Here is a 7,024-nt window from a genome sequence, read left to right as displayed (position 1 = left end):
TCCCTTCTCGTAGCTGGAAATTGCCAAGATGACTGCGCTGCGATCGGTCTCAATAAAATTTGATTTTCCTCTATAAAAAAACCACTTCATCAAATTAAGAGATTTATAATGAAAACTTTATTCTATACAGGGCACTTACATCAAATAGATTTTTCTTAACGTTTCTTTTTTTTTTTAATATGTTTGCTAAACTACACAAGAACCGCTGTTTCTATTATGTGTGAAACTTTCCTTTTCTTCTCATTGTTTTCATGCCTTTCATGAAATTGTTCTGAATTCAAGTTATCTCATTAAGTAGTGACCCATTAATATTACAAACGCTGATAAAAATTATGCCTGTAAAAATGAAACTCTCGCGAGACGGATTCGAACCATCGACCTAAGGATATCAGTCTGACCATTTACAACTACAGTCCTCCGCTCTACCAACTGAGCTATCGCGAGTTCCCATAATCAGCTGCTTCGTATTGACTTTTGTTCTTGTTCTAGACTTCAGGAACACAATTTAATTGCGAAATTAATGATACGATATTCTGTTATGTTGCTGCTGTTGTCGTTAATTAAAAATGCGGTCAAGAAGCATTCGTCACATTCAATCTATTTTAGTCTGAACTTTTATTAGACCGTGTTTTTTTTTCCTAATTGCCGTCATTTTACGATACGCTCATCATCAAGCGAGTGGATTTTAATAAAACTGCGCATGTTTGTGGCATAGTAAAAGTTACTTTCAGTCATTTATACAAACACGTGTTTGGTATTGAAAGTTAGGTCAATAGTCACAAGTTAATATGTTCATAATGTAAATAACCTCCGTTTGTTAGTATTTGGGCGCGGGGTATTGTGTATGTGTGTGCGTTGGTTTACCTTGTTCTTGTTACTGCGTGTATATATGTGTTTAGCAATTCGTTTCTTTTCGTCTGATTCTTGCTAGTGTTTAGCAATGTGTGCGCGAGATGAAGAAGCTTTTATGTGAGTCACTGAATCATTTTTTTTTTTGCATCTTCTGACTGAGGATCGGAAAGACGTGTTGAGCAGACGTTCTGTAGTTCTGTTCAAGGTGTGGCTGGTGAAGTCTAAAGAAAACTGATTTTGATGAACAGGTATTACAGGATTTTCTAAGTTCGCACGGGCTTACTACTTTTACATAGATGTGTTCCTTTTTTGGGGTTGAAACATTTTTATTTCGCACGTTTTTGTGAAAAATTCCGTGTTTTGGGAAGTGAGGAGGAAAGTGATTTCCAACGAAGTGAAAAAGGAAAGAGTGTAGTAGCTAGAAACATGTTCATTTTAGCATTCGTAGGAATCATTTCCCGATTAAGTAGCTACATATTCGTACAATTTAATTCAGAGAGTACATAGGCCATGCAAATTTATTTTAAGTCAACTCTGAAAGTCATGAAATGTCACAAATAATGCAAATAAGCCTTTTTCGATGACAATGTGACACCAATGAAAATATTTTATACAAAATAAAAAATAAAATAAATAAATAAATAAACAACAACAACAACAACAACAACAACAACAACAGCAATAATAAAAAAAGAAAAACTTAGGGAAAATCCTAAAGATGTTGCACGACAAGTTATTATTTCATATAACCATTATTTTGATAAATCGTACACGGGAATAGCATATCAACATTTTCTGTTTTCATCGTTCTGAATATCATATAACAAGTGAAAAATTCATAGAATACTAGACTACCCGTGACTCGATGGGTCAGTATATGTTATAGCTAGCTATGAAATAGTGCGTATATTAATTATGCCAAACATGCGTACTTGCGCGTAAAACAATGGCCACCATGTTTAATATAAGGAATTACATTGCTTAATACCCGGAAAACTACTTAATTGCGAAAATTTTAAATGCAATATTCGTTTTTAGCATACCTGAAAACCGTAAAGGACGTCATTTCAAAGGGAAATGTTAAGGTGGAAACCAAGTAAAAATTTACCGAAACGAGTATTTTTATATTTGCTTTTAAAAATAACTAAATTATATACAATGCTGGCCATCCGTACCTTAAAATTTGTCTGACATCACTTTCGCCAAATGGCTTTTTAAACAAAAAAGTGCGACTCTTAACGAAAAACAGTATGGCATAAATTACTTATAAGTCTACGGCTATAACCTTTGCCCGTTTTTAACAGGTTTAAAAATAGTGTTTGCATAATCTTCAAAGTAATAATAAAAATTGTTAGTAATTTAAACGTCTTTATACTTCCAATTAGGGAATTTAATGCAATAAAAATACTTAAAAATAGTTAAAATCTTAAAAACTAAAGCAAATACGTAAAAAAAAGTAACTGCTATTGCGTTTGGTCACAGTTACAGTGAGAAATAGGATTTACCCGTTAAACGGTTTTAATTTCTCCGTTTTTTTCTTAACCAACCAGTTAAGTATGAGATGTCACTTTTATTGCCTTTGGTAACAATTACTTATTATACGATTTTTTATTATGTTCCATTTATAAAACAAAGTTAGATGCTATTATGTGTTGATAGTTAAGTATTTTCTTTTTATTAATACGGTTTCATCGACTGGGCAAGTTGATCTGAGTAATTTAAACGTCTTTAAACTGTCAATTGCAGAATATATAAAATACTTTAAATCGGTAAAGGCTTAGCAAATTGAGACAAAGGTGGTTTCGTGGCTGGGTTCGAATCTCCAGACCGACAGGGATTGTCACCCCTTACACTGATGGTTGCATAAACATAACACAAGTGTCTGTAGGTATAAAAATAATTATTATTTAATTATAATTATATATAACGTTTTTAAAATATAATTTTTAATAATTTGTTTTCATTGTCCGTTTTTTTATTCGAATCATCATTCGATTATTAGTACAAATGGTACTTGTACAGTTTAATCAAGACATTAAAAAATTAAAATATTGGAAAAAGTTATATTGTACGTACTTGTCATGGAATAAAGTTTTCAAGCAAAAATATCACTTAATTTGATCAAGTAGTTTTTTTTTACAGAGGAAAATCAAACTTTAATGAGATCGATCGTGTTGCGGCCATCTTGTTTTTCGCAGATGGTGAGAGGGGAGATAACTCTAATCACCGCTTAAAGTTTGTCAAAATTTGACGAGATTATTTGGAAATGTGGACAGAAAAAATAACCTAGATAAATATTTAAATTTTTTCACTTATTTTACAGAGTTTCTCTATCCATTTTTAATTTCGTTTTCATTTTATATTTTGTTAATCACTTTTTTGTTTAAAGACATCCCCTCCTTGTTTCTCAAATGGCGTTTTATACAAATGGCGACAATACGATTGATCTCCAAAAAATTTGATTTTCCTCTGTAACCCCCCCCCAAAAAACAAAAAAAAACTTGATCAAATTAAGTGATTTTTTTCGTATGAAAATTTTATTTCCCAACGAATACTTACAATATAAACTTTAAAAAAATATTTTCATTTTTTAATGTCTTGATAAAACTGTACAAGTATCGTAAAAATGATTGAATAAAAATTCACAAAAGTTACGTATAGTCAATAAAAGGTACACATATATATTAGATATTATGTAATTAAATAGTTCAATAAATATAGAAAATCTCTAAGTAAATGCAACACGATATAATTTTTACTTACCTTACAAATTTCGGTAAACATTTCAATGATTTTTTTTTAGTTATAGAGAAAATAAATAAATCATAGATTAAAAAAAAAACAAACTAAAATCAGGGTAAAAATTGCTAAAAATAATAGACATTTTTTATTTAAAAATAAAGATGTTCCTGTCAATCCAAAACATATTCAAAGTAGAAAAAAAAAAAAACAAAAAAAAAAAAACGGTTCAGAAATGATCACTCGTTCATATATTTATTTCGTATGAATCGGATTATATTCTATTGTTGGCATTATGTTTCCCGATATCTTTCCGATTAGAATTCTTTCTAGAAAGACATCGAGTATTTACAGAAGTAACAACGTGAAAGTTGTCAACATCCTAAGTGAAAAAGTGATTCTGTGGAGTGAACTGAATTCGAACTTGGGACTACCGTATTGTCAGTTCGTGCCGTGAACCACCCAGTTACGTTACTTTCCAAACCATCATCGTAAATGCGGCGTAAATGTATTCGTTCCAGTGTTTTTGATCGTAGACAAAAGATATAAACAAACATATTCACTAGGTACGGGCAAAATGAATGCCGATAATAAAAAAAAAAAAATGTATAAACATTTTGCCCATTCCCTTTATTTAAAAATTCACCAAAAATCAGGAAATTAACCAATTTTAATGAAATTTTCAGTATTTATCAAATAATGATCGCGGAATATAATGAACTAATTATTTTTATTTAAATCTGAGTGGAAATTTATAATTTTGTTTAAACAAAAAAATATCTTTACTAAAGTTATGATTTTCAGTTGTAAATAAAAAGCGCAAGAATTTATTTTTGCTTTTTTTTTTATAAACAAAGCATCGTAATTTGTAACAAAAAAAAAAATTTTTTTACAGGAACATTACAAAGAAAAGCCCTCTAAAGTCCGTATTAATGAATTCGATATAACTCGAAGAAAAATGAATTTCTCGAACTACCGATATTACCATTGTGTTAAGCATTGTTTATTTAATATTTTCACACACACACACACACACACACACACACACACACACACACACACACACACACACACACACACACACACACACACACAAATTATAATAGCAAAAATATTCCTACTTTTTTCTTTTTAAATTACAGATTTCGCATAATTTTTATGTACAAGATTTTAATAATAAGAATGTGAAACTTTCGGCGTAACATACTTTCATATAATCGGCAACAATAATTAAATAAAAAATTAATTTAAAAACAGGAACATAAAAATAATTAAATTAAAAAATGATAAAATTGATACAAACGTTCAGAATAGGAATGTATAGATGCATGTCTGGGGGGTGGGGGAAAGAAATCTGACATCCCTACCTCCTTTTACTATCATGACTTCATTTTGAAAAAGCGTTTCGATTGGCTGAAACTTTGGGCTTCCGTATATTCGTGTTTACAAAATTTTATCGGTTGCATTTTGGCGAACCCACTCAAATAAGACAGATGATGAGAGGAGGTTCTGTCATGATTTTACCATCGCCCATGACCTCACTCAGATTGTTCACGAACCTACCCGCGTGCTCGATACTACCGACCAGTATGCAAGGCTTCTAAACCTTTTTCTCACAACTTCCCCTGAGCTATGTTCATATTCCGTTCTATCTCCCCTGGGATCCTCCGACCACTCCGTTGTATCAGTTAAGATAAAAATGAAATGTAATAAGTCTTCAGACGTCTCCACCGTACTGTATATTGATACTCTATGGCTGACTGGGATAGCTTTCGTACATTCATATCTGATCTACCTCTTCCTTCCATGTTTAAAAAGGATATGTCCTCTATCGTGTCAAACCTGACCGAATCGTTAATTGTAGGCATAGACCGATTCATACCATCCAAAAAATTCCAACAAAAACCTAACAGCCAGCCATGGTTCTCCCCAGAATGTGCTGCTGCCATCGCGCACAGAAATTACTTTTTCCATAGCTACCAACGTAATAGATGTACTGAGACTATAACAGACAACACACCATGCAACATACAAATATATGTGCGTGATGTCGCCAAGCTAATCTTGATTAAATTATTTATAAAAAATAGATTACTGGAGTGCCATCAGCTATAACCGAATGTGTTTGGGCTGCCATTAAAGTGCTCTCAGTAGACCTTTAAGATCACCCCCTGACCAACCAATTCCAACTGTAATTATCTCTAAATTTAATATTCTTAAAGAATACTCTTTAGTTTTTTTTAGGGTGTGTGTGTGTTATTGTTCCTGATAATTATTCTCCTCTTTTACAATCTCTGCCTCTTTTTCAGTCCAGGTCTTTGTACTTTCTTCCTTTTCACTTCATGAAGAATAGTTTCATTACTTTCCTTCCTCTATATTCGCCACATCTTGAGCACTAAGTAAACCTCAACCACCTTCTTTTCTAGATAGACACAATCGGTCTACATCACACTTCTTAGCAAACTTTCACAAGAAACACCCGTCTAGCAGAAATCACTATCAATAATTTCCCCCACTCTTTATCTGTACCTAAACCTAAACGTAGATTCCATGAGCAAAGCTTCTTATTTAGAACTGCACGCCCATGGAATTATCTTCGGTTTTCCTGCTTTCCAGCTGACTACAATATGGTTGTGTTCAAGTCTAACGTAAATAAGTTTTTGATGAGCCGTTCCATATAAGTTAACAAATTCACCAAATTACTAACGATTACTATGTTGTCCAATTTCTACTGTACACTCTTTAACCCTTATCCTCGAGTGACCTCAAGGCCTTGATAAGTGGTGATGCCCATGTAAAAAAAAAAAAAATAAAAATAATCAAGAACCTTGATTCCAGTAAAGCAACTGGCCCAGACGGCATTTCGATTATAGTGCTGAAAAAGCTTCAACCAGAACTTGCTCCCATACTTACAAAACTGTTTAAGCGTTGCCTTAAGGAGAAGTGCTTCCCAGCACCCTGGAAAACCTCATCAGTATGCCCTCTATTTAAGAATTCAGGTGATAAATCATCTCCTTCTCAGTACAGACCAATAAGTCTCTGTGTGTCATGAATAAGCTGCTGGAATCCATATTAAATAGAGAAGTAGTAAACCACCTCAGCAGAAATAACTTTGACATGCAATATGGTTTCCGTTCTGCTCGATCTACAGAAGATGTGCTAACGGTTATATCTCATAGGATTAGTGAATCTCTCGACAAAGGCTTCCTTTCTGGGCAATTGCTCTGACATATCAAAGGCCTTCAATAAGGTATGGCATAAGATTTCCAGCTACGGTATAACTGGAAATATTTTCTCAATTATTAATAATTTCTCTCTGATAGACTCATAAGAGTAGTGAGTGATGGGCAGAAATCAGAGGCCCAGAGTATTAATGCTGGAGTCCCTCAGGGGTTCATCCTGGGCCCAATTTTCTTCCTGATCTACATCAATG

General features: G+C 32.8%; 1 non-coding gene across 1 annotated transcript; it reads right to left on the bottom strand.

Moving 5' to 3' along the window:
• Positions 1-351: 351 nt before the first annotated feature.
• Trnay-gua (transfer RNA tyrosine (anticodon GUA)) lies at positions 352-444 on the bottom strand. The gene is made up of 2 exons: positions 408-444; positions 352-387 (listed from the first exon to the last, which is right to left on the bottom strand). It is a non-coding gene; the product is annotated as a tRNA-Tyr (tRNA).
• Between the last annotated feature and the right edge of the window lie 6,580 nt (positions 445-7,024).

The sequence above is a fragment of the Euprymna scolopes genome, chromosome 13, assembly GCF_053919585.1.
Source record: "Euprymna scolopes isolate OS-2025 chromosome 13, ASM5391958v1, whole genome shotgun sequence".
In the NCBI taxonomy this organism is placed as follows: Eukaryota; Metazoa; Mollusca; class Cephalopoda; order Sepiida; family Sepiolidae; genus Euprymna; species Euprymna scolopes.
The sequence above is the reverse complement of the archived record's forward strand: the minus strand, read 5'-3'. Positions and strand labels throughout refer to the sequence as shown.